We start from the raw sequence: 25,124 nt of genomic DNA, 5'->3' as shown, positions 1-25,124 counted from the left end.
CTCTTTTCCTTCTATTACGGCGGTGGCAACGGGCCCTTAAGTGTACTCAGAAAAAGTCCAAAAGCCTAAACAAGACACGCTTCATGAAAAAAAATTACTCTTTTCCTGACTTGTCTAGATCAGGCAGGACAGGTGCAGACTACAAACCCTTCCTAGCCACCTGCTCTCTGAAACACTTCCTGGGTTTAGAAATTGTCTCAATGTTTACATCTAGTTTGAGTTTTTGCCGTTTAACTCTGTGACTTGATGAGGATTGCATAACGAGAAGTGAACATTTACTTAACTAAACCAAATGGTGTTCATGCAAAATCTCATGACGCTGCAAGCAGGATTCGAACCTACGCAGAGAAACCCCATTGGAATTCAAGTCCAACGCCTTAACCACTCGGCCATCGCAGCTCCATGAGTATGATGTCACTGTTGTCGTATATGAGCCATGCGCTGCTCACGTCAGGCAGAGACCTAAAAAATAAAGTAACATAAGGACGGGGCAGGAACCAGCAGTGCCCTGTTGCCCTCACTTATTTCACATGCTTTCATACAATTAATAAAAATAGCAAAACGTATCACTCAAAGTGAGTGATAGGGCACAGATGAGCGGTAATCATTCACTGTGCATTTCTACCCTCTTTTCCCTCTATTACGGCGGTGGCAACGGGCCCTTAAGTGTACTCAGAAAAAGTCCAAAAGCCTAAACAAGACACGCTTCATAAAAAAAATTACTCTTTTCCTGACTTGTCTAGATCAGGCAGGACAGGTCCAGACTACAAACCCTTCCTAGCCACCTGCTCTCTAAAACACTTCCTGGGTGTAGAAATTGTCTCAATGTTTACATCTAGTTTGAGTTTTTGCCGTTTAACTCTGTGACTTGATGAGGATTTCATAACGAGAAGTGAACATTTACTTAACTAAACCAAATGGTGTTCATGCAAAATCTCATGACGCTGCAAGCAGGATTCGAACCTACGCAGGGAAACCCCATTGGATTTCAAGTCCAACGCCTTAACCACTCGGCCATCGCAGCTGCGTGAGTATGACGTCACTGTTGTTGTATACGAGCCATGTGCTGCTCACATCAGGCCGAGACCTACAAATTATAGTAACGGAAGGACAGGGCACATATAAGCAGTGCCCTGTCTCCCTCACTTATTTCGCATGCTTTCATACAATTAATAAAAATAGCAACACGCATCACTCAAAGTGAGTGACAGGGCACAGATGAGCAGTAATCAATCACTGCACATTTCCGCCCTCTTTTCCCTATATTACGGCTCTGGAATGGGCCCTTAAGTGTACTCAGAAAGAGTCCAAAAGCCTAAACAAGACACGCTACATAAAAAAATTACTCTTTTCGTGACTCATCAAGATCAGGCAGGACAGGTCCAGACTACGAACCCTTCCGAGCCACCTGCTCTCTAAAACACTTCCTGAGTGTTGAAATTGTCTTAATGTTTACATTTAGTTTGAGTTTTTGCTGTTTAACTCTGTTCCTTGATGAGGATTGCGTAACGAGAAGTGAACATTTCCTGATCAAACCAAATGGTGTTCATGCAAAATCGCACGAGGCTGCAAGCAGGATTCGGACCTGTGCAGGGAAACCCCATTGATTTCGAGTCCAACGCCTTAACCACTCGGCCATCGCAGCTCCATGATTATGATGTCACTGTTGTCGTATATGAGCCATGTGCTGCTCACGTCAGGCCGAGACCTAAAAAATAAAGTAACATAAGGACCGGGCAGGAACCAGCAGTGCCCTGTTGCCCTCACTTATTTTGCTTGCTTTCATACAATTAATAAAAACTAGCAACACGTATCACTCAAAGTGAGTGACAGGGCACAGATGAGCAGTAATCAATCACTGCGCATTTCTATCCTCTTTTCCCTATATTACGGCGCTGGGACCAGTCCCTTAAGTGTACTCAGAAAGAGTCCAAAAGCCTAAACAAGACACTCTACATAAAAAAAATTACTCTTTTCGTGACTCGACAAGATCAGGCAGGACATGTCCAGACTATGAACCCTTCGAACCACCTGCTCTCTAAAACACTTCCTGAGTGTTGAAATTGTCTTAATGTTTTCATTTAGTTTGAGTTTTTGCTGTTTAACTCTGTGACTTGATGAGGATTGCGTAACGAGAAGTGAACATTTCCTTAACAAACTAAATGGTGTTCATGCAAAATCGCACGACGCTGCAAGCAGGATTCCGACCTGCGCGGGGAAACCCCTTTGGATTTTAAGTCCAACGCCTTAACCACTCGGCCATCGCAGCTGTGTGAGTATGAAGTCACTGTTGTCGTATACGAGCCATGCGCTGCTCACATCAGACCGAGACCTAAAAATTAAAGTAACGGAAGGACGGGGCACGTACCAGCAGTGCCCTGTCTCCCTCACTTATTTCGCATGCTTTCATACAATTAATAAAAATAGCAACACGCATCACTCAAAGTGAGTGACAGGGCACAGATGAGCAGTAATCAATCACTGCACATTTCTGCCCTCTTTTCCCTATATTACGGCTCTGGAATGGGCCCTTAAGTGTACTCAGAAAGAGTCCAAAAGCCTGAACAAGATACGCTACATAAAAAAATGTACTCTTTTCGTGACTCGTCAAGATCAGGCAGGACAGGTCCAGACTACGAACCCTTCCGAGCCACCTGGTCTCTAAAACACTTCCTGAGTGTTGAAATTGTCTTAATGTTTACATTTAGTTTGAGTTTTTGCTGTTTAACTCTGTTACTTGATGAGGATTGCGTAACGAGAAGTGAAAATTTCCTTATCAAACCAAATGGTGTTCATGCAAAATCGCACGAGGCTGCAAGCAGGATTCGGACCTGCGCAGGGAAACCCCATTGATTTAGAGTCCAACGCCTTAACCACTCGGCCATTGCAGCTCCATATTGTCGTATACGAGCCATGCGCTGCTCACATCAGGCCGAGACCTAAAAAATAGAGCAACGGAAGGACGGGGCAGGTACCAGCAGTGCCCTGTTGCCCTCACTTATTTCGCATGCTTTCATACAATTAATAAAAATAGCAACACGTATCACTCAAAGTGAGTGACAAGGCACAGATGAGCAGTAATCAATCACTGCGCATTTCTACCCTCTTTTCCCTATATTACGGTGCTGGGACGGGCCCTTAAGTGTACTCAGAAAGAGTCCAAAAGCCTAAAGAAGACACATTAAAAAAATTACTCTTTTCGTGACTCGTCAATATCAGGCAGGGCAGGTCCAGACTACAAACCCTTCAAACCACCTGCTCTCTAAAACACTTCCTGAGTGTTGAAATTGTCTTAATGTTTACATTTAGTTTGAGTTTTTGCTGTTTAACTCTGTGACTTGATGAGGATTGCGTAACGAGAAGTGAACATTTCCGTAACAAACCAAATGGTGTTCATGCAAAATCGCCCGATGCTGCATGCAGGATTCGAACCTGCGCAGGGAATCTCCATTGAATTTCAAGTCCAACGGCTTAACCACTCGGCCATCACAGCTCCATGAGTATGATGTCACTGTTGTCGTATATGAGCAATGCGCTGCTCACGTCAGGCCGAGACCTAAAAAATAAAGTAACGTAAGGACGGGGCAGGAACCAGCAGTGCCCTGTTGCCCTCACTTATTTCACATGCTTTCATACAATTAATAAAAATAGCAAAACGTATCACTCAAAGTGAGTGATAGGGCACAGATGAGCGGTAATCATTCACTGTGCATTTCTACCCTTTTCCCTCTATTACGGCGGTGGCAACGGGCCCTTAAGTGTACTCAGAAAAAGTCGAAAAGCCTAAACAAGACACGCTTCATAAAAAAAATTACTCTTTTCCTGTCTTGTCTAGATCAGGCAGGACAGGTCCCGACTACAAACCCTTCCTAGCCATCTGCTCTCTAAAACACTTCCTGGGTGTAGAAATTGTCTCAATGTTTACATCTAGTTTGAGTTTTTGCCGTTTAACTCTGTGACTTGATGAGGATTGCATAACAAGAAGTGAACATTTACTTAACTGAACCAAATGGTGTTCATGCAAAATCTCATGACGCTGCAAACAGGATTCGAACCTACGCGGGGAAACCCCATTGGATTTCAAGTCCAACGCCTTAACCACTCGGCCATCGCAGCTGCGTGAGTATGACGTCACTGTTGTCGTATACGAGCCATGCGCTGCTCACATCAGGCCGAGAACTACAAATTAAAGTAACAGAAGGACAGGGCACGTATAAGCAGTGCCCTGTCTCCCTCACTTATTTCGCATGCTTTCATACAATTAATAAAAATAGCAACACGCATCACTCAAAGTGAGTGACAGGGCACAGATGAGCAGTAATCAATCACTGCACATTTCCGCCCTCTTTTCCCTATATTACGGCTCTGGAATGGGCCCTAAAGTGTACTCAGAAAGAGTCCAAAAGCCTAAACAAGACACGCTACATAAAAAAATTACTCTTTTCGTGACTCATCAAGATCAGGCAGGACAGGTCCAGACTACGAACCCTTCCGAGCCACCTGCTCTCTAAAACACTTCCTGAGTGTTGAAATTGTCTTAATGTTTACATTTAGTTTGAGTTTTTGCTGTTTAACTCTGTTCCTTGATGAGGATTGCGTAACGAGAAGTGAACATTTCCTGATCAAACCAAATGGTGTTCATGCAAAATAGCACGAGGCTGCAAGCAGGATTCGGACCTGTGCAGGGAAACCCCATTGATTTCGAGTCCAACGCCTTAACCACTCGGCCATCGCATCTCCATGATTATGATGTCACTGTTGTCGTATATGAGCCATGTGCTGCTCACGTCAGGCCGAGACCTAAAAAATAAAGTAACATAAGGACCGGGCAGGAACCAGCAGTGCCCTGTTGCCCTCACTTATTTCACATGCTTTCATACAATTAATAAAAATAGCAAAACGAATCACTCAAAGTGGGTGTAGAAATTGTCTCAATGTTTACATCTAGTTTGAGTTTTTGCCGTTTAACTCTTTGACTTGATGAGGATTGCATAACGAGAAGTGAACATTTACTTAACTAAACCAAATGGTGATCATGCAAAATCTCATGACGCTGCAAGCAGAATTCGAACCTACGCGGGGAAACCCCATTGGATTTCAAGTCCAACGCCTTAACCACACGGCCATCGCAGCTGCGTGAGTATGATGTCACTGTTGTCGTATACGAGCCATGCGCTGCTCACATCAGGCCGAGACCTAAAAATTAAAGTAACTCAGAAAGAGTCCAAAAGCCTAAACAAGACACGCTACATAAAAAAATTACTCTTTTCGTGACTCGTCTAGATCAGGCAGGACAGGTCCAGACTACGAACCCTTCCGAGCCACCTGCTCTCTAAAACACTTCCTGGGTGTAGAAATTGTCTTAATGTTTACATTTAGTTTGAATTTTTGCTGTTTAACTCTGTGACTTGATGAGAATTGACTAACGAGAAGTGAACATTTCCTTAAGAAACCAAATAGTGTTCATTCAAAATCACGCGTCGCTGCTAGCAGGATTCGAACCTGCGCAGGGAAACCCAATTGAATTTTGAGTCCAACGCCTTAACCACTCGCCCATCGCAGCTCCATGAGTATGATGTCACTGTTGTCGTATATGAGCCATGCGCTGCTCACGTCAGACCGAGACCTAAAAAATAAAGTAATGGAAGGACGGGGCAGGTACCAGCAGTGCCCTGTTGCCCTCACTTATTTCGCATGCTTTGATACAATTAATAAAAATAGCAACACGCATCACTCAAAGTGAGTGACAGGGCACAGATGAGTGGTAATCAATCACTGCACATTCCTACCCTCTTTTCCCTATATTACGTTGCTGGGAATGGGCACTTAGGAGTACTCAGAAAGAGTCCAAATGCCTAAACAAGACACGCTACATAAAAAAATTACTCTTTTTGTGACTCGTCAAGATCAGGCAGGACAGGTCCAGACTACAAACCCTTCCAAACCACCTGCTCTCTTAAACACTTCCTGAGTGTTGAAATTGTCTTAATGTTTACATTTAGTTTGAATTTTTGCTGTTTAACTCTGTGACTTGATGAGGATTGACTAACGAGAAGTGAAAATTTCCTTAACAAACCAAATGGTGTTCATGCAAAATCGTACATCGCTGCAAGCAAGATTCGAACCTGCGCAGGGAAACCCCATTGGATTTCGATTCCAACGACTTAACCACTCAGCCATCGCAGCTCCATGAGAATGATGTCACTGTTGTCGTATATGAGCCATGCGCTGCTCACGTCAGGCCGAGACCTAAAAAATAAAGTAACCGAAGGAAGAGGCAGGTACCAGCAGTACTCTGTTGCCCTCACTTATTTCGCTTGCTTTCATACAATTAATAAAAATAGCAACACGTATCACTCAAAGTGAGTGACAGGGCACAGATGAGCAGTAATCAATCACTGCGCATTTCTACCCTCTTTTCCCTATATTACGGCGCTGGGACCGGGCCCTTAAGTGTACTCAGAAAGAGTCCAAAAACCTAAACAAGACACTCTACATAAAAAAAAATTACTCTTTTGTGACTCGTCAAGATCAGGCAGGACAGGTCCAGACAACGAACCCTTCGAACCACCTGCTCTCTAAAACACTTCCTGAGTGTTGAAATTGTCTTAATGTTTACATTTAGTTTGAGTTTTTGCTGTTTAAATCTGTAACTTGATGAGGATTGCGTAACGAGAAGTGAACATTTCCTTAACAAACCAAATGGTGTTCATGCAAAATCGTACTTCGCTGCAAGCAAGATTCGAACCTGTTCAGGGAAACCCCATTGAAATTCAAGTCCAACGCCTTAACCATCGGGCCATCGCAGCTCCATGAGTATGATGTCACTGTTGTCGTATATGAGCCATGCGCTGCTCACGTCATACCGAGACCTAAAAATAAAAGTAACGGAAGGACGGGGCACGTACCAGCAGTGCCCTGTCTCCCTCACTTATTTCGCATGCTTTCATACAATTAAAAAAATAGCAACACACATTACTCAAAGTGAGAGACAGGGCACAGATGAGGGGTAATCAATCACTGCGCATTTCTACCCTCTTTTCCCTATATTACGGCGCTGGGACCGGGCCCTTAAGTGTACTCAGAAAGAGTCCAAAAACCTAAACAAGACACTCTACATAAAAAAAATTACTCTTTTGTGACTCGTCAAGATCAGGCAGGACAGGTCCAGACTACGAACCCTTCCGAACCACCTGCTCTCTTAAACACTTCCTGAGTGTTGAAATTGTCTTAATGTTTACATTTAGTTTGAATTTTTGCTGTTTAACTCTGTGACTTGATGAGGATTGACTAACGAGAAGTGAACATTTCCTTAACAAACCAAATGGTGTTCATGCAAAATCACACGTCGCTGCAAGCAGGATTCGAACCTGAGCAGGGAAACCCCATTGAATTTCGAGTCCAAAGCCTTAACCACTCGGCCATCGCAGCTCCATGATTATGATGTCACTGTTGTCGTATATGAGCCATGCGCTGCTCACGTCAGGCCGAGACCTAAAAAATAGAGTAACATAAGGACCGGGCAGGAACCAGCAGTGCCCTGTTGCCCTCACTTATTTCGCTTGCTTTCATACAATTAATAAAAATAGCAACACGCATCACTCAAAGTGAGTGAAAGGGCACAGATGAGCGGTCATCAATCACTGCACATTTCTGCCCTCTTTTCCCTATATTACGGCGCTGGGAATGGGCCCTTAAGTGTACTCAGAAAGAGTCCAAAAGCCTAAACAAGACACGCTACATAAAAAAATTACTCTTTTCGTGACTCGTCTAGATCAGGCAGGACAGGTCCAGACTACGAACCCTTCCGAGCCACCTGCTCTCTAAAACACTTCCTGGGTGTGGAAATTGTCTCAATATTTACATCTAGTTTTTGTTTTTGCCGTTTAACTCTGTGACTTGATGAGGATTGCATAACAAGAGGTGAACATTTACTTAACTAAACCAAATGGTACTCATGCAAAATCTCCCGATGCAGCAAGCAGGAATCGAACCTGTGCAGGGAAAACCCATTGGATTTCAGGTCCAACGCCTTAACCACTCGGCCGTCGCAGCTCCATGAGAATCATGTCACTGTTGTCGTATACGAGCCATGCGCTGCTCAAGTCAGACCGAGACCTAAAAAATAAAGCAACGGAAGGACGGGGCAGGTACCAGCAGTGCCCTGTTGCCCTCACTTATTTCGCATGCTTTGATACAATTAATAAAAATAGCAACACGCATCACTCAAAGTGAGTGACAGGGCACAGATGAGCGGTAGTCAATCACTGCACATTTCTACCCTCTTTTTCCTATATTACGGCGCAGGGAATGGGCTTTTAAGAGTACTCAGAAAGAGTCCAAAAGCCTAAACAAGACACGCTACATGAAAAAATTACTCTTTTTGTGACTCGAAAAGATCAGGCAGGACAGGTCCAGACTACGAACCCTTCTGAACCACCTGCTCTCTAAAACACTTCCTGAGTGTTGAAATTGTCTTAATGTTTACATTTAGTTTGAATTTTTGCTGTTTAACTCTGTGACTTGATGAGGATTGACTAACGAGAAGTGAAAATTTCCTTAACAAACGAAATGGTGTTCATGCAAAATCGTACGTCGCTGCAAGCAGGAATCGAATCTGCCAGGGAAACCCCACTGGATTTCGATTCCAACGACTTAACCACTCAGCCATCGCAGCTCCATGAGAATGATGTCACTGTTGTCGTATATGAGCCATGCGCTGCTCACGTCATACCGAGACCTAAAAAATAAAGTAACCGAAGGAAGGGGCAGGTACCAGCAGTGCTCTGTTGCCCTCACTTATTTCGCTTGCTTTCATACAATTAATAAAAATAGCAACACGTATCACTCAAAGTGAGTGACAGGGCACAGATGAGCAGTAATCAATCACTGCGCATTTCTACCCTCTTTTCCCTATATTAAGGCGCTGGGACCGGGCCCTTACGTGTACTCAGAAAGAGTCCAAAAACCTAAACAAGACACTCTACATAAAAAAAATTACTCTTTTGTGACTCGTCAAGTTCAGGCAGGACAGGTCCAGACTACGAACCCTTCGAACCACCTGCTCTCTAAAACACTTCCTGAGTGTTGAAATTGTCTTAATGTTTACATTTAGTTTGAGTTTTTGCTGTTTAACTCTGTAACTTGATGAGGATTGCATAACGAGAAGTGAACATTTCCTTAACAAACCAAATGGTGTTCATGCAAAATCATACGTCACAACAAGCAGGATTCGAACCTGTGCAGGGAAACCCCATTGAAATTCGAGTCCAACGCCTTAACCATCGGGCCATCGCAGCTCCATGTGTATGATGTCACTGTTGTCGTATATGAGCCATGCGCTGCTCACGTCATACCGAGACCTAAAAAATAAAGTAACATAAGGACGGGGCAGGAACCAGCAGTGCCCTGTTGCCCTCACTTATTTCACATGCTTTCATACAATTAATAAAAATAGCAACACGTATCACTCAAAGTGAGTGACAGGGCACAGATGAGCGGTAATCAATCACTGCGCATTTCTACCCTCTTTTCCTTATATTACGGCGGTGGCAACGGGCCCTTAAGTGTACTCAGAAAGAGTCCAAAAGCCTAAACAAGACACGCTTCATAAAAAAAAATTACTCTTTTCCTGACTTGTCTAGATCAGGCAGGACAGGTCCAGACTACGAACCCTTCCGAGCAACCTGCTCTCTAAAACACTTCCTGAGTGTTGAAATCGTCTTAATGTTTACATTTAGTTTGAGTTTTTGCTGTTTAACTCTGTGACTTGATCAGGATTGCGTAACGAGAAGTGAACATTTCCTTAAAAAAACAAATGGTGTTCATGCAAAATCGCACGACGCTGCAAGCAGGATTCGGACCTGCGAGGGGAAACCTCATTTGATTTCAAGTCCAACGCCTTAACCACTCAGCCATCGCAGCTCCATGAGTATGATGTCACTGTTGTCGTATATGAGCCACTCGCTGCTCACGTCAGACCGAGACCTAAAAAATAAAGTAACCGAAGGAAGGGGCAGGTACCTTCAGTGCTCTGTTGCCCTCACTTATTTCGCTTGCTTTCATACAATTAATAAAAATAGCAACACGTATCACCCAAAGTGAGTGACAGGGCACAGATGAGCAGTAATCAATCACTGCGCATTTCTACCCTCTTTTCCCTATATTACGGCGCTGGGACCGGGCCCTTAAGTGTACTCAGAAAGAGTCCAAAAGCCTAAACAAGACACTCTACATAAAAAAAATTACTCTTTTCGTGACTCGTCAAGATCAGGCAGGACAGGTCAAGACTACGAACCCTTCGAACCACCTGCTCTCTAAAACACTTCCTGAGTGTTGAAATTGTCTTAATGTTTACATTTAGTTTGAGTTTTTGCTGTTTAACTCTGTGACTTGATGAGGATTGCGTAACGAGAAGTGAACATTTCCTTAACAAACCAAATGGAGTTCATGCAAAATCACCCGATGCTGCAAGAAGGATTCGAACCTGCGCAGGGAAACCCCATTGAATTTCGAGTCCAACGCCTTAACCACTCGGCCATCACAGCTCCATGAGTAGGATGTCACTGTTGTCGTATATGAGCCATGCGCTGCTCACGTCAGGCAGAGACCTAAAAAATAAAGTAACATAAGGACGGGGCAGGAACCAGCAGTGCCCTGTTGCCCTCACTTATTTCACATGCTTTCATACAATTAATAAAAATAGCAAAACGTATCACTCAAAGTGAGTGATAGGGCACAGATGAGCGGTAATCATTCACTGTGCATTTCTACCCTCTTTTCCCTCTATTACGGCGGTGGCAACGGGCCCTTAAGTGTACTCAGAAAAAGTCCAAAAGCCTAAACAAGACACACTTCATAAAAAAAATTACTCTTTTCCTGACTTGTCTAGATCAGGCAGGACAGGTCCAGACTACAAACCCTTCCTAGCCACCTGCTCTCTAAAACACTTCCTGGGTGTAGAAATTGTCTCAATGTTTACATCTAGTTTGAGTTTTTGCCGTTTAACTCTGTGACTTGATGAGGATTTCATAACGAGAAGTAAACATTTACTTAACTAAACCAAATGGTGTTCATGCAAAATCTCATGACGCTGCAAGCAGGATTCGAACCTACGCAGGGAAACCCCATTGGATTTCAAGTCCAACGCCTTAACCACTCGGCCATCGCAGCTGCGTGAGTATGATGTCACTGTTGTCGTATACGAGCCATGCGCTGCTCACATCAGGCCGAGACCTACAAATTATAGTAACGGAAGGACAGGGCACATATAAGCAGTGCCCTGTCTCCCTCACTTATTTCGCATGCTTTCATACAATTAATAAAAATAGCAACACGCATCACTCAAAGTGAGTGACAGGGCACAGATGAGCAGTAATCAATCACTGCACATTTCCGCCCTCTTTTCCCTATATTACGGCTCTGGAATGGGCCCTTAAGTGTACTCAGAAAGAGTCCAAAAGCCTAAACAAGACACGCTACATTAAAAAATTACTCTTTTCGTGACTCATCAAGATCAGGCAGGACAGGTCCAGACTACGAACCCTTCCGAGCCACCTGCTCTCTAAAACACTTCCTGAGTGTTGAAATTGTCTTAATGTTTACATTTAGTTTGAGTTTTTGCTGTTTAACTCTGTTCCTTGATGAGGATTGCGTAACGAGAAGTGAACATTTCCTGATCAAACCAAATGGTGTTCATGCAAAATCGCACGAGGCTGCAAGCAGGATTCGGACCTGTGCAGGGAAACCCCATTGATTTCGAGTCCAACGCCTTAACCACTCGGCCATCGCAGCTCCATGATTATGATGTCACTGTTGTCGTATATGAGCCATGTGCTGCTCACGTCAGGCCGAGACCTAAAAAATAAAGTAACATAAGGACCGGGCAGGAACCAGCAGTGCCCTGTTGCCCTCACTTATTTCGCTTGCTTTCATACAATTAATAAAAACTAGCAACACGTATCACTCAAAGTGAGTGACAGGGCACAGATGAGCAGTAATCAATCACTGCGCATTTCTATCCTCTTTTCCCTATATTACGGCGCTGGGACCAGTCCCTTAAGTGTACTCAGAAAGAGTCCAAAAGCCTAAACAAGACACTCTACATAAAACAAATTACTCTTTTCGTGACTCGTCAAGATCAGGCAGGACAGGTCCAGACTATGAACCCTTCAAACCACCTGCTCTCTAAAACACTTCCTGAGTGTTGAAATTGTCTTAATGTTTACATTTAGTTTGAGTTTTTGCTGTTTAACTCTGTGACTTGATGAGGATTGCGTAACGAGAAGTGAACATTTCCTTAACAAACCAAATGGTGTTCATGCAAAATCGCACGACGCTGCAAGCAGGATTCTGACCTGCGCGGGGAAACCCCTTTGGATTTCAAGTCCAACGCCTTAACCACTCGGCCATCGCAGCTGCGTGAGTATGAAGTCACTGTTGTCGTATACGAGCCATGCGCTGCTCACATCAGACCGAGACCTAAAAATTAAAGTAACGGAAGGACGGGGCACGTACCAGCAGTGCCCTGTCTCCCTCACTTATTTCGCATGCTTTCATACAATTAATAAAAATAGCAACACGCATCACTCAAAGTGAGTGACAGGGCACAGATGAGCAGTAATCAATCACTGCACATTTCTGCCCTCTTTTCCCTATATTACGGCTCTGGAATGGGCCCTTAAGTGTACTCAGAAAGAGTCCGAAAGCCTAAACAAGACACGCTACATAAAAAAATTACTCTTTTCGTGACTCGTCAAGATCAGGCAGGACAGGTCCAGACTACGAACACTTCCGAGCCACCTGCTCTCTAAAACACTTGATTTCGAGTCCAACGCCTTAACCACTCGGCCATCGCAGCTCCATGTTGTCGTATATGAGCCATGCACTGCTCACGTCAGACCGAGACCTAAAAAATAAAGTAACCGAAGGAAGGGGCAGGTACCAGCAGTGCTCTGTTGCCCTCACTTATTTCGCTTGCTTTCATACAATTAATAAAAATAGCAACACGTATCACTCAAAGTGAGTGACAGAGCACAGATGAGCAGTAATCAATCACTGCGCATATCTACCCTCTTTTCCCTATATTATGGTGCTGGGACCGGGCCCTTAAGTGTACTCAGAAAGAGTCCAAAAGCCTAAACAAGACACTCTACATATAAAAAAATCACTCTTTTCGTGACTCGTCAAGATCAGGTAGGACAGGTCCAGACTACGAACCCTTCGAACCACCTGCTCTCTAAAACACTTCCTGAGTGTTGAAATCGTCTTAATGTTTACATTTAGTTTGAGTTTTTGCTGTTTAACTCTGAGACTTGATGAGGATTGCGTAACGAGAAGTGAACATTTCCTTAACAAACCAAATGGTGTTCATGCAAAATCCCCCGATGCTGCAAGCAGGATTCGAACCTGCGCAAGGAAACCCCATTGAATTTCGAGTCCAACGCCTTAACCACTCGGCCATCGCAGCTCCATTAGATGGAGGCCACTGTTGTCGTATATGAGCCATGCGCTGCTCACGTCAGGCCGAGACCTAAAAAATAAAGTAATAAAAGGATGGGGCAGGAACCAGCAGTGCCCTGTTGCCCTCACTTATTTCACATGCTTTCATACAATTAATAAAAATAGCAACACGTATCACTCAAAGTGAGTGACAGGGCACAGATGAGTGGTAATCATTCACTGTGCATTTCTACCCTCGTTTCCCTCTATTACGGCGGTGGCAACGGGCCCTTAAGTGTACTCAGAAAAAGTCCAAAAGCCTAAACAAGACACACTTCATAAAAAAAATTACTCTTTTCCTGACTTGTCTAGATCAGGCAGGACAGGTCCAGACTACAAACCCTTCCTAGCCACCTGCTCTCTGAAACACTTCCTGGGTGTAGAAATTGTCTCAATGTTTACATCTAGTTTTAGTTTTTGCCGTTTAACTCTGTGACTTGATGAGGATTGCATAACGAGAAGTGAACATTTACTTAACTAAACCAAATGGTGTTCATGCAAAATCTCAAGACACTGCAAGCAGGATTCGAACCTACGCGGGGAAACCCCATTGGATTTCAAGTCCAACACCTTAACCACTCGGCCATCGCAGCTGTGTGAGTATGATGTCACTGTTGTTGTATACAAGCCATGCGCTGCTCACATCAGGCCGAGACCTAAAAATTAAAGTAACGGAAGGACGGGGCAAGTACCAGCAGTGCCCTGTCTCCCTCACTTATTTCGCATGCTTTCATACAATTAATAAAAATAGCAACACGCATCACTCAAAGTGAGTGACAGGGCACAGATGAGCAGTATTCAATCACTGCACATTCCTACCCTCTTTTCCCTATATTACGACGCTGGGAATGGGCACTTAAGAGTACTCAGAAAGAGTCCAAATGCCTAAACAAGACACGCTACATAAAAAAATTACTCTTTTTGTGACTCGTCAAGATCAGGCAGGACAGGTCCAGACTACGAACCCTTCCAAACCACCTGCTCTCTAAAACACTTCCTGAGTGTTGAAATTGTCTTAATGTTTACATTTAGTTTGAGTTTTTGCAGTTTAACTCTGTGACTTGATGAGGATTGCGTAACGAGAAGTGAACATTTCCTTAACAAACCAAATGGAGTTCGTGCAAAATCACCCGATGCTGCAAGCAGGATTCGAACCTGCGCAGGGAAACCCCATTGAATTTCGAGTCCAACACCTTAACCACTCGGCCATCGCAGCTCTATGAGTAGGATGTCACTGTTGTCGAATATGAGCCATGCGCTGCTCACGTCAGGCCGAGACCTAAAAAATAAAGTAACAAAAGGACGGGGCAGGAACCAGCAGTGCCCTGTTGCCCTCACTTATTTCACATGCTTTCATACAATTAATAAAAATAGCAACACGTATCACTCAAAGTGAGTGACAGGGCACAGATGAGCGGTAATCATTCACTGTGCATTTCTACCCTCTTTTCCCTCTATTACGGCGGTGGCAACGGGCCCTTAAGTGTACTCAGAAAAAGTCCAAAAGCCTAAACAAGACACGCTTCATGAAAAAAAATTACTCTTTTCCTGAATTGTCTAGATCAGGCAGGGCAGGTGCAGACTACAAACCCTTCCTAGCTACCTGCTCTCTGAAACACTTCCTGGGTTTAGAAATTGTCTCAATGTTTACATCTAGTTTGAGTTTTTGCCGTTTAACTCTGTGACTTGATGAGGATTGCATAACGAGAAGTGAACATTTACTTAACTAAACCAAATGGTGTTCATGCAAAATCTCATGACGCTGCAAGCAGGATTCGAACCTACGTGGGGAAACCCCATTGGAATTCAAGTCCAACGCCTTAACCACTCAGCCATCGCAGCTCCATGAGTATGATGTCACTGTTGTCGTATATGAGCCATGCGCTGCTCACGTCAGGCAGAGACCTAAAAAATAAAGTAACATAAGGACGGGGCAGGAACCAGCAGTGCCCTGTTGCCCTCACTTATTTCACATGCTTTCATACAATTAATAAAAATAGCAAAACGTATCACTCAAAGTGAGTGATAGGGCACAGATGAGCGGTAATCATTCACTGTGCATTTCTACCCTCTTTTCCCTCTATTACGGCGGTGGCAACGGGCCCTTAAGTGTACTCAGAAAAAGTCCAAAAGCCTAAACAAGACACGCTTCATAAAAAAATTTAATCTTTTCCTGACTTGTCTAGATCAGGCAGGACAGGTCCAGACTACAAACCCTTCCTAGCCACCTGCTCTCTAAAACACTTCCTGGGTGTAGAAATTTTCTCAATGTTTACATCTAGTTTGAGTTTTTGCCGTTTAACTCTGTGACTTGATGAGGATTTCATGACGAGAAGTGAACATTTACTTAACTAAACCAAATGGTGTTCATGCAAAATCTCATGACGCTGCAAGAAGGATTCGAACCTACGCAAGGAAACCCCATTGGATTTCAAGTCCAACGCCTTAACCACTCGGCCATCGCAGCTGCGTGAGTATGACGTCACTGTTGTCATATACGAGCCATGCGCTGCTCACATCAGGCAGAGACCTAAAAATTAAAGTAACGGAAGGACGGGGCACGTACCAGCAGTGCCCTGTCTCCCTCACTTATTTCGCATGCTTTCATACAATTAATAAAAATAGCAACACGCATCACTCAAAGTGAGTGACAGGGCACAGATGAACAGTAATCAATCACTGCACATTTCTGCCCTCTTTTCCCTATATTACGGCTCTGGAATGGGCCCTTAAGTGTACTCAGAAAGAGTCCAAAAGCCTAAACAAGACACGCTACATAAAAAAATTACTCTTTTCGTGACTCGTCAAGATCAGGCAGGACAGGTCCAGACTACGAACCCTTCCGAGCCACCTGCTCTCTAAAACACTTCCTGAGTGTTGAAATTGTCTTAATGTTTACATTTAGTTTGAGTTTTTGCTGTTTAACTCTGTTACTTGATGAGGATTGCGTAACGAGAAGTGAACATTTCCTTATCAAACCAAATGGTGTTCATGAAAAATCGAACAAGGCTGCAAGCAGGATTCGGACCTGCGCAGGGAAACCCCATTGATTTCGAGTCCAACGCCTTAACCACTCGGCCATCGCAGCTCCATGTTGTCGTATACGAGCCATGCACTGCTCACGTCAGTCCGAGACCTAAAAAATAGAGCAACGGAAGGACGGGGCAGGTACCAGCCGTGCCCTGTTGCCCTCACTTATTTTGCATGCTTTCATACAATTAATAAAAATAGCAACACGTATCACTCAAAGTGAGTGACAGGGCACAGATGAGCAGTAACCAATCACTGAACCTTTCTACCCTCTTTTCCCTATATTACGGTGGTGGCAACGGGCCCTTAAGTGTACTCAGAAAGAGTCCAAAAGAATAAACAAGACACGCTTCATAAAAAAAAATGTACTCTTTTCGTGACTTGTCTATATCAGGCAGGACAGCTCCAGACTACGAACCCTTTCAAGCCACCTGCTCTCTAAAACACTTCCTGGGTGTGGAAATTGTCTCAATGTTTACATCTAGTTTGAGTTTGTGTCGTTTAACTCTGTGACTTGATGATGATTGCATAACGAGAAGTGAACATTTACTTAACTAAACCACATGGTGTTCATGCAAAATCTCATGAGGCTGCAAGCTGGATTCCAACCTACGACGGGAAACCCCATTGGATTTCAAGTCCAACGCCTTAACCACTCGGCCATCGCAGCTGCGTGAGTATGATGTCACTGTTGTCGTATACGAGCCATGCGCTGCTCACATCAGGCCGAGACCTAAAAATTAAAGTAACGGAAGGACGGGGCACGTACCAGCAGTGCCCTGTCTCCCTCACTCATTTCGCATGCTTTCATACAATCAATAAAAATATCAACACGCATCACTCAAAGTGAGTGACAGGGCACAGATGAGCGGTAATCAATCATTGCACATTTCTACCCTCTTTTCCCTATCTTACGGCGCTGTGAATGGGCCCTTAAGAGTACTCAGAAAGAGTCCAAAAGCCTAAACAAGACACGCTACATAAAAAAATTACTCTTTTTGGGACTCGTCAAGATCAGGCAGGACAGGTTCAGACTACGAAGCCTTCCGAACCACCTGCTCTCTAAAACACTTCCTGAGTGTTGAAATTGTCTTAATGTTTACATTTAGTTTGAGTTTTTGCTGTTTAACTCTGTGACTTGATGAGAATTGCGTAACGAGAAGTGAACATTTCCTTAACAAACCAAATGGTGTTCATGTAAAATCGAACGAGGCTGCAATTAGGATTTGAAACTGCGCAGGAAAACCCCAATGGATTTCAGGTCCAACGCCTTAACCACTCAGCCATCGCAGCTTCATGAGTATGATGTCACTCTTGTCGTATATGAGCCATGCGCTGCTCACGTCAGGCCGAGACCTAAAAAATAAAGTAACATAAGGACGGGGCAGGAACCAGCAGTGCCCTGTTGCCCTCACTTATTTCACATGCTTTCATACAATTAATAAAAATAGGAACACGTATCACTCAAAGTGAGTGACAGGGCACAGATGAGCGGTAATCCATCACTGCACATTCCTACCCTCTTTTCCCTATATTACGGTGCTGGGAATGGGCACTTAAGAGTACTCAGAAAGAGTCCAAATGCCTAAACAAGACACGCTACATAAAAAAATTACTCATTTTGTGACTCGTCAAGATAGGTCCAGACTACGAACCCTTCCAAACCACCTGCTCTCTTGAACACTTCCAGAGTGTTGAAATTGTCTTAATGTTTACATTTAGTTTGAACTTTTGCTGTTTAACTCTGTGACTTGATGAGGATTGACTAACGAGGAGTGAAAATGTCCTTAACAAACCAAATGGTGTTCATGCAAAATCGTACATCGCTGCAAGCAGGATTCGAACCTGCGCAGGGAAACCCCATTGGATTTCGAGTCCAACGCCTTAACCACTCGGCCATCGCAGCTCCATGAGTATGATGTCACTGTTGTCGTATATGAGCCACTCGCTGCTCACGTCAGACCGAGACCTACAAAAATTAAAGTAACCAAAGGAAGGGGCAGGTACCTTCAGTGCTCTGTTGCCCTCACTTATTTCGCTTGCTTTCATACAATTAATAAAAATAGCAACACGTATCACCCAAAGTGAGTGACAGGGCACAGATGAGCAGTAATCAATCACTGCGCATTTCTACCCTCTTTTCCCTATATTACGGCGCTGGGACCGGGCCCTTAAGTGTACTCAGAAAGAGTCCAAAAGCCTAAACAAGACACTCTACATAAAAAAAATTACTCTTTTCGTGACTCGTCAAGATCAGGCAGGACAGGTCAAGACTACGAACCCTTCGAACCACCTGCTCTCTAATACACTTCCTGAGTGTTGAAATTGTCTTAATGTTTACATTTAGTTTGAGTTTTTGCTGTTGAACTCTGTGACTTGATGAGGATTGCGTAACGAGAAGTGAACATTTCCTTAACAAACCAAATGGAGTTCATGCAAAATCACCCGATGCTGCAAGAAGGATTCAAACCTGCGCAGGGAAACCCCATTGAATTTCGAGTCCAACGCCTTAACCACTCGGCCATCGCAGCTCCATGAGTAGGATGTCACTGTTGTCGTATATGAGCCATGCGCTGCTCACGTCAGGTCGAGACCTAAAAAATAAAGTAACAAAAGGACAGGGCAGGAACCAGCAGTGCCCTGTTGCCCTCACTTATTTCACATGCTTTCATACAATTAATAAAAATAGCAACACGTATCACTCAAAGTGAGTGACAGGGCACAGATGAGCGGTAATCATTCACTGTGCATTTCTACCCTCTTTTCCTTCTATTACGGCGGTGGCAACGGGCCCTTAAGTGTACTCAGAAAAAGTCCAAAAGCCTAAACAAGACACGCTTCATGAAAAAAAATTACTCTTTTCCTGACTTGTCTAGATCAGGCAGGACAGGTGCAGACTACAAACCCTTCCTAGCCACCTGCTCTCTGAAACACTTCCTGGGTTTAGAAATTGTCTCAATGTTTACATCTAGTTTGAGTTTTTGCCGTTTAACTCTGTGACTTGATGAGGATTTCATAACGAGAAGTGAACATTTACTTAACTAAACCAAATGGTGTTCATGCAAAATCTCATGACGCTGCAAGCAGGATTCGAACCTACGCAGGGAAACCCCATTGGATTTCAAGTCCAACGCCTTAACCACTCGGCCATCGCAGCTCCATGAGTATGATGTCACTGTTGTCGTATATGAGCCATGCGCTGCTCACGTCAGGCAGAGACCTAAAAAATAAAGTAACATAAGGACGGGGCAGGAACCAGCAGTGCCCTGTTGCCCTCACTTATTTCACATGCTTTCATACAATTAATAAAAATAGCAAAACGTATCACTCAAAGTGAGTGATAGGGCACAGATGAGCGGTAATCATTCACTGTGCATTTCTACCCTCTTTTCCCTCTATTACGGCGGTGGCAACAGGCCCTTAAGTGTACTCAGAAAAAGTCCAAAAGCCTAAACAAGACACGCTTCATAAAAAAAATTACTCTTTTCCTGACTTGTCTAGATCAGGCAGGACAGGTCCAGACTACAAACCCTTCCTAGCCACCTGCTCTCTAAAACACTTCCTGGGTGTAGAAATTGTCACAATGTTTACATCTAGTTTGAGTTTTTGCCGTTTAACTCTGTGACTTGATGAGGATTTCATAACGAGAAGTGAACATTTACTTAACTAAACCAAATGGTGTTCATGCAAAATCTCATGACGCTGCAAGCAGGATTCGAACCTACGCAGGGAAACCCCATTGGATTTCAAGCCCAACGCCTTAACCACTCGGCCATCGCAGCTGCGTGAGTATGACGTCACTGTTGTTGTATACGAGCCATGTGCTGCTCACATCAGGCCGAGACCTACAAATTATAGTAACGGAAGGACAGGGCACATATAAGCAGTGCCCTGTCTCCCTCACTTATTTCGCATGCTTTCATACAATTAATAAAAATAGCAACACGCATCACTCAAAGTGAGTGACAGGGCACAGATGAGCAGTAATCAATCACTGCACATTTCCGCCCTCTTTTCCCTATATTACGGCTCTGGAATGGGCCCTTAAGTGTACTCAGAAAGAGTCCAAAAGCCTAAACAAGACACGCTACATAAAAAAATTACTCTTTTCGTGACTCATCAAGATCAGGCAGGACAGGTCCAGACTACGAACCCTTCCGAGCCACCTGCTCTCTAAAACACTTCCTGAGTGTTGAAATTGTCTTAATGTTTACATTTAGTTTGAGTTTTTGCTGTTTAACTCTGTTCCTTGATGAGGATTGCGTAACGAGAAGTGAACATTTCCTGATCAAACCAAATGGTGTTCATGCAAAATCGCACGAGGCTGCAAGCAGGATTCGGACCTGTGCAGGGAAACCCCATTGATTTCGAGTCCAACGCCTTAACCACTCGGCCATCGCAGCTCCATGATTATGATGTCACTGTTGTCGTATATGAGCCATGTGCTGCTCACGTCAGGCCGAGACCTAAAAAATAAAGTAACATAAGGACCGGGCAGGAACCAGCAGTGCCCTGTTGCCCTCACTTATTTCGCTTGCTTTCATACAATTAATAAAAACTAGCAACACGTATCACTCAAAGTGAGTGACAGGGCACAGATGAGCAGTAATCAATCACTGCGCATTTCTATCCTCTTTTCCCTATATTACGGCGCTGGGACCAGTCCCTTAAGTGTACTCAGAAAGAGTCCAAAAGCCTAAACAAGACACTCTACATAAAAAAATTACTCTTTTCGTGACTCGACAAGATCAGGCAGGACATGTCCAGACTATGAACCCTTCGAACCACCTGCTCTCTAAAACACTTCCTGAGTGTTGAAATTGTCTTAATGTTTTCATTTAGTTTGAGTTTTTGCTGTTTAACTCTGTGACTTGATGAGGATTGCGTAACGAGAAGTGAACATTTCTTTAACAAACTAAATGGTGTTCATGCAAAATCGCACGACGCTGCAAGCAGGATTCCGACCTGCGCGAGGAAACCCCTTTGGATTTTAAGTCCAACGCCTTAACCACTCGGCCATCGCAGCTGCGTGAGTATGAAGTCACTGTTGTCGTATACGAGCCATGCGCTGCTCACATCAGACCGAGACCTAAAAATTAAAGTAACGGAAGGACGGGGCACGTACCAGCAGTGCCCTGTCTCCCTCACTTATTTCGCATGCTTTCATACAATTAATAAAAATAGCAACACGCATCACTCAAAGTGAGTGACAGGGCACAGATGAGCAGTAATCAATCACTGCACATTTCTGCCCTCTATTCCCTATATTACGGCTCTGAAAGGGGCCCTTAAGTGTACTCAGAAAGAGTTCAAAAGCCTAAACAAGACACGCTACATAAAAAAATTACTCTTTTCGTGACTCGTCAAGATCAGGCAGGACAGGTCCAGACTACGAACCCTTCCGAGCCACCTGCTCTCTAAAACACTTCCTGAGTGTTGAAATTGTCTTAATGTTTACATTTAGTTTGAGTTTTTGCTGTTTAACTCTGTTACTTGATGAGGATTGTGTAACAATAAGTGAACATTTCCTTATCAAACCAAATGGTGTTCATGAAAAATCGCACGAGGCTGCAAGCAGGATTCGGACCTGCGCAGGGAAACCCCATTGATTTCGAGTCCAACGCCTTAACCACTCAGCCATCGCAGCTCCATGTTGTCGTATACGAGCCATGCACTGCTCACGTCAGACCAAGACCTAAAAAGTAGAGCAACGGAAGGACGGGGCAGGTACCAGCAGTGCCCTGTTGCGCTCACTTATTTCGCATGCTTTCATACAATTAATAAAAATATCAACACGTATCACTCAAAGTGAGTGACAGGGCACAGATGAGCAGTAATCAATCACTGCGCATTTCTACCCTCTTTTCCCTATATTACGGCGCTGGGACAGGGACCTCAAGTGTACTCAGAAAGAGTCCAAAAGCCTAAACAAGACACTCTACATAAAAAAATTTACTCTTTTCGTGACTCGTCAAGATCAGGCAGGACAGGTCCAGACTACGAACCCTTCCGAACCACCTGCTCTATAAAACACTTCCTGAGTGTTGAAATTGTCTTAATGTTTACATTTAGTTTGAGTTTTTGCTGTTTAACTCTGTGACTTGATTAGGATTGCATAACGAGAAGTGAACATTTACTTAACTAAACCAAATGGTGTTCATGCAAAATCTCATGACGCTGCACGCAGGATTCAAACCTACGCGGGGAAACCCCATTGGATTTCAAGTCCAACGGCTTAACCACTCGGCCATCGCAGCTGCATGAGTATGATGTCACTGTTGTCGTATAAGAGCCATGCGCTGCTCACATCAGGCCGAGACCTAAAAATTAAAGTAACGGAAGGACAGGGCACGTACCAGCAGTGCCCTGTCTCCCTCACTTATTTCGCATGCTTTCATACAATTAATAAAAATAGCAACACGCATCACTCAAAGTGAGTGACAGGGCACAGATGAGCAGTAATCAATCACTGCACATTTCTGCCCTCTTTTCCCTATATTACGGCTCTGGAATGGGCCCTTAAGTGTACTCAGAAAGAGTCAGAAAGCCTAAACAAGACACGCTACATAAAAAAATGACTCTTTTCGTGACTCGTCAAGATCAGGCAGGACAGGTCCAGACTACGAACACTTCCGAGCCACCTGCTCTCTAAAACACTTCCTGAGTGTTGAAATTGTCTTAATGTTTACATTTAGTTTGAGTTTTTGCTGTTTAACTCTGTTATTTGATGAGGATTGCGTAACGAGAAGTGAACATTTCCTTATCAAACCAAATGGTGTTCATGAAAAATCGCACGAGGCTGCAAGCAGGATTCGGACCTGTGCAGGGAAACCCCATTGATTTCGAGTCCAACGCCTTAACCACTCGGCCATCGCAGCTCCATGTTGTCGTATATGAGCCATGCACTGCTCACGTCAGACCGAGACCTAAAAAATAAAGTAACCGAAGGAAGGGGCAGGTACCAGCAGTGCTCTGTTGCCCTCACTTATTTCGCTTGCTTTCATACAATTAATAAAAATAGCAACACGTATCACTCAAAGTGAGTGACAGAGCACAGATGAGCAGTAATCAATCACTGCGCATTTCTACCCTCTTTTCCCTATATTATGGTGCTGGGACCGGGCCTTAAGTGTACTCAGAAAGAGTCCAAAAGCCTAAACAAGACACTCTACATATAAAAAAATCACTCTTTTCGTGACTCGTCAAGATCAGGTAGGACAGGTCCAGACTACGAACCCTTCGAACCACCTGCTCTCTAAAACACTTCCTGAGTGTTGAAATTGTCTTAATGTTTACATTTAGTTTGAGTTTTTGCTGTTTAACTCTGTGACTTGATGAGGATTGCGTAACACAAAGTGAACATTTCCTTATCAAACCAAATGGTGTTCATGAAAAATCGCACGAGGCTGCTAGCAGGATTCGAACCTGCGCAGGGAAACCCCATTGAATTTCGAGTCCAACGCCTTAACCATCCGGCCATCGCAGCTCCATGAATATGACGTCACTGTTGTCGTATATGAGCCATGCCCTGCTCACGTCAGGCCGAAACCTAAAAAATAAAGTAACATAAGGACGGGGCAGGAACCAGCAGTGCCCTGTTGCCCTCACTTATTTCACATGCTTTCATACAATTAATAAAAATAGGAACACGTATCACTCAAAGTGAGTGACAGGCCACAGATGAGCGGTAATCAATCACTGCACATTCCTACCCTCTTTTCCCTATATTACTGTGCTGGGAATGGGCACTTAAGAGTACTCAGAAAGAGTCCAAATGCCTAAACAAGACACGCTACATAAAAAAATTACTCTTTTTGTGACTCGTCAAGATGAGGCAGGACAGGTCCAGACTACGAACCCTTCCAAACCACCTGCTCTCTAAAACACTTCCTGAGTGTTGAAATTGTCTTAATGTTTACATTTAGTTTGAGTTTTTGCTGTTTAACTCTGTGACTTGATGAGGATTGCGTAACGAGAAGTGAACATTTCCTTAAAAAAACAAATGGAGTTCATGCAAAATCACCCGATGCTGCAAGCAGGATTCGGACCTGCGAGGGGAAACCTCATTTGATTTCAAGTCCAACGCCTTAACCACTCGGCCATCGCAGCTGCGTGAGTATGATGTCACTGTTGTCGTATATGAGCCATGCGATGCTCACATCAGGCCGAGACCTAAAAATTAAAGTAACGGAAGGACGGGGCACGTACCAGCAGTGCCCTGTCACCCTCACTTATTTCGCATGCTTTCATACAATTAATAAAAATAGCAACACGCATCACTCAAAGTGAGTGACAGGGCACAGATGAGCAGTAATCAATCACTGCACATTTCTGCCCTCTATTCCCTATATTACGGCTCTGGAAGGGGCCCTTAAGTGTACTCAGAAAGAGTTCAAAAGCCTAAACAAGACACGCTACATAAAAAAATTACTCTTTTCGTGACTCGTCAAGATCAGGCAGGACAGGTCCAGACTACGAACCCTTCTGAGCCACCTGCTCTCTAAAACACTTCCTGGGTGTTGAAATTGTCTTAATGTTTACATTTAGTTTGAGTTTTTGCTGTTTAACTCTGTTATTTGATGAGGATTGCGTAA

At 43.9% G+C, this 25,124-nt stretch overlaps 34 non-coding genes across 34 annotated transcripts; all 34 read right to left on the bottom strand.

The window, feature by feature from the left end:
- Positions 1-317: 317 nt before the first annotated feature.
- On the bottom strand, positions 318-399 carry TRNAS-UGA (transfer RNA serine (anticodon UGA)). The gene has a single exon. It is a non-coding gene; the product is annotated as a tRNA-Ser (tRNA).
- A 543-nt stretch (positions 400-942) lies between these two features.
- Positions 943-1,024, bottom strand: TRNAS-UGA (transfer RNA serine (anticodon UGA)). Its single transcript has one exon. It is a non-coding gene; the product is annotated as a tRNA-Ser (tRNA).
- Positions 1,025-1,564: 540 nt separating this feature from the next.
- Positions 1,565-1,645, bottom strand: TRNAS-CGA (transfer RNA serine (anticodon CGA)). The gene has a single exon. It is a non-coding gene; the product is annotated as a tRNA-Ser (tRNA).
- A 542-nt stretch (positions 1,646-2,187) lies between these two features.
- Positions 2,188-2,269, bottom strand: TRNAL-UAA (transfer RNA leucine (anticodon UAA)). The gene has a single exon. It is a non-coding gene; the product is annotated as a tRNA-Leu (tRNA).
- A 1,142-nt stretch (positions 2,270-3,411) lies between these two features.
- Positions 3,412-3,493, bottom strand: TRNAS-UGA (transfer RNA serine (anticodon UGA)). The gene has a single exon. It is a non-coding gene; the product is annotated as a tRNA-Ser (tRNA).
- Positions 3,494-4,034: 541 nt separating this feature from the next.
- On the bottom strand, positions 4,035-4,116 carry TRNAS-UGA (transfer RNA serine (anticodon UGA)). Its single transcript has one exon. It is a non-coding gene; the product is annotated as a tRNA-Ser (tRNA).
- Positions 4,117-5,051: 935 nt separating this feature from the next.
- On the bottom strand, positions 5,052-5,133 carry TRNAS-UGA (transfer RNA serine (anticodon UGA)). The gene has a single exon. It is a non-coding gene; the product is annotated as a tRNA-Ser (tRNA).
- A 348-nt stretch (positions 5,134-5,481) lies between these two features.
- On the bottom strand, positions 5,482-5,563 carry TRNAL-CAA (transfer RNA leucine (anticodon CAA)). The gene has a single exon. It is a non-coding gene; the product is annotated as a tRNA-Leu (tRNA).
- A 541-nt stretch (positions 5,564-6,104) lies between these two features.
- Positions 6,105-6,186, bottom strand: TRNAS-CGA (transfer RNA serine (anticodon CGA)). Its single transcript has one exon. It is a non-coding gene; the product is annotated as a tRNA-Ser (tRNA).
- Positions 6,187-7,349: 1,163 nt separating this feature from the next.
- Positions 7,350-7,431, bottom strand: TRNAS-CGA (transfer RNA serine (anticodon CGA)). The gene has a single exon. It is a non-coding gene; the product is annotated as a tRNA-Ser (tRNA).
- Positions 7,432-7,973: 542 nt separating this feature from the next.
- Positions 7,974-8,055, bottom strand: TRNAS-UGA (transfer RNA serine (anticodon UGA)). Its single transcript has one exon. It is a non-coding gene; the product is annotated as a tRNA-Ser (tRNA).
- Positions 8,056-9,842: 1,787 nt separating this feature from the next.
- Positions 9,843-9,924, bottom strand: TRNAS-UGA (transfer RNA serine (anticodon UGA)). The gene has a single exon. It is a non-coding gene; the product is annotated as a tRNA-Ser (tRNA).
- A 541-nt stretch (positions 9,925-10,465) lies between these two features.
- TRNAS-CGA (transfer RNA serine (anticodon CGA)) lies at positions 10,466-10,547 on the bottom strand. The gene has a single exon. It is a non-coding gene; the product is annotated as a tRNA-Ser (tRNA).
- Positions 10,548-11,090: 543 nt separating this feature from the next.
- TRNAS-UGA (transfer RNA serine (anticodon UGA)) lies at positions 11,091-11,172 on the bottom strand. The gene has a single exon. It is a non-coding gene; the product is annotated as a tRNA-Ser (tRNA).
- A 540-nt stretch (positions 11,173-11,712) lies between these two features.
- Positions 11,713-11,793, bottom strand: TRNAS-CGA (transfer RNA serine (anticodon CGA)). Its single transcript has one exon. It is a non-coding gene; the product is annotated as a tRNA-Ser (tRNA).
- Positions 11,794-12,335: 542 nt separating this feature from the next.
- TRNAS-UGA (transfer RNA serine (anticodon UGA)) lies at positions 12,336-12,417 on the bottom strand. The gene has a single exon. It is a non-coding gene; the product is annotated as a tRNA-Ser (tRNA).
- A 969-nt stretch (positions 12,418-13,386) lies between these two features.
- On the bottom strand, positions 13,387-13,468 carry TRNAS-CGA (transfer RNA serine (anticodon CGA)). The gene has a single exon. It is a non-coding gene; the product is annotated as a tRNA-Ser (tRNA).
- Positions 13,469-14,011: 543 nt separating this feature from the next.
- TRNAS-UGA (transfer RNA serine (anticodon UGA)) lies at positions 14,012-14,093 on the bottom strand. Its single transcript has one exon. It is a non-coding gene; the product is annotated as a tRNA-Ser (tRNA).
- Positions 14,094-14,634: 541 nt separating this feature from the next.
- On the bottom strand, positions 14,635-14,716 carry TRNAS-CGA (transfer RNA serine (anticodon CGA)). Its single transcript has one exon. It is a non-coding gene; the product is annotated as a tRNA-Ser (tRNA).
- A 544-nt stretch (positions 14,717-15,260) lies between these two features.
- On the bottom strand, positions 15,261-15,342 carry TRNAS-UGA (transfer RNA serine (anticodon UGA)). The gene has a single exon. It is a non-coding gene; the product is annotated as a tRNA-Ser (tRNA).
- Positions 15,343-15,885: 543 nt separating this feature from the next.
- Positions 15,886-15,967, bottom strand: TRNAS-UGA (transfer RNA serine (anticodon UGA)). The gene has a single exon. It is a non-coding gene; the product is annotated as a tRNA-Ser (tRNA).
- A 540-nt stretch (positions 15,968-16,507) lies between these two features.
- Positions 16,508-16,588, bottom strand: TRNAS-CGA (transfer RNA serine (anticodon CGA)). Its single transcript has one exon. It is a non-coding gene; the product is annotated as a tRNA-Ser (tRNA).
- A 530-nt stretch (positions 16,589-17,118) lies between these two features.
- TRNAS-UGA (transfer RNA serine (anticodon UGA)) lies at positions 17,119-17,200 on the bottom strand. The gene has a single exon. It is a non-coding gene; the product is annotated as a tRNA-Ser (tRNA).
- A 1,154-nt stretch (positions 17,201-18,354) lies between these two features.
- On the bottom strand, positions 18,355-18,436 carry TRNAS-CGA (transfer RNA serine (anticodon CGA)). Its single transcript has one exon. It is a non-coding gene; the product is annotated as a tRNA-Ser (tRNA).
- Positions 18,437-18,979: 543 nt separating this feature from the next.
- Positions 18,980-19,061, bottom strand: TRNAS-CGA (transfer RNA serine (anticodon CGA)). The gene has a single exon. It is a non-coding gene; the product is annotated as a tRNA-Ser (tRNA).
- Positions 19,062-19,605: 544 nt separating this feature from the next.
- On the bottom strand, positions 19,606-19,687 carry TRNAS-UGA (transfer RNA serine (anticodon UGA)). The gene has a single exon. It is a non-coding gene; the product is annotated as a tRNA-Ser (tRNA).
- A 543-nt stretch (positions 19,688-20,230) lies between these two features.
- TRNAS-UGA (transfer RNA serine (anticodon UGA)) lies at positions 20,231-20,312 on the bottom strand. The gene has a single exon. It is a non-coding gene; the product is annotated as a tRNA-Ser (tRNA).
- A 540-nt stretch (positions 20,313-20,852) lies between these two features.
- On the bottom strand, positions 20,853-20,933 carry TRNAS-CGA (transfer RNA serine (anticodon CGA)). The gene has a single exon. It is a non-coding gene; the product is annotated as a tRNA-Ser (tRNA).
- Positions 20,934-21,474: 541 nt separating this feature from the next.
- Positions 21,475-21,556, bottom strand: TRNAL-UAA (transfer RNA leucine (anticodon UAA)). The gene has a single exon. It is a non-coding gene; the product is annotated as a tRNA-Leu (tRNA).
- A 540-nt stretch (positions 21,557-22,096) lies between these two features.
- TRNAS-CGA (transfer RNA serine (anticodon CGA)) lies at positions 22,097-22,177 on the bottom strand. The gene has a single exon. It is a non-coding gene; the product is annotated as a tRNA-Ser (tRNA).
- Positions 22,178-22,705: 528 nt separating this feature from the next.
- On the bottom strand, positions 22,706-22,787 carry TRNAS-UGA (transfer RNA serine (anticodon UGA)). The gene has a single exon. It is a non-coding gene; the product is annotated as a tRNA-Ser (tRNA).
- A 540-nt stretch (positions 22,788-23,327) lies between these two features.
- Positions 23,328-23,408, bottom strand: TRNAS-CGA (transfer RNA serine (anticodon CGA)). The gene has a single exon. It is a non-coding gene; the product is annotated as a tRNA-Ser (tRNA).
- A 526-nt stretch (positions 23,409-23,934) lies between these two features.
- Positions 23,935-24,016, bottom strand: TRNAS-CGA (transfer RNA serine (anticodon CGA)). The gene has a single exon. It is a non-coding gene; the product is annotated as a tRNA-Ser (tRNA).
- A 541-nt stretch (positions 24,017-24,557) lies between these two features.
- Positions 24,558-24,639, bottom strand: TRNAS-UGA (transfer RNA serine (anticodon UGA)). The gene has a single exon. It is a non-coding gene; the product is annotated as a tRNA-Ser (tRNA).
- Positions 24,640-25,124: the final 485 nt, after the last annotated feature.

Source organism: Lissotriton helveticus, chromosome 11 (genome assembly GCF_964261635.1).
Source record: "Lissotriton helveticus chromosome 11, aLisHel1.1, whole genome shotgun sequence".
Taxonomy (NCBI): domain Eukaryota; kingdom Metazoa; phylum Chordata; class Amphibia; order Caudata; family Salamandridae; genus Lissotriton; species Lissotriton helveticus.
Note: the sequence above shows the minus strand (reverse complement) of the source record. Positions and strands in the feature narration are given on the sequence as shown.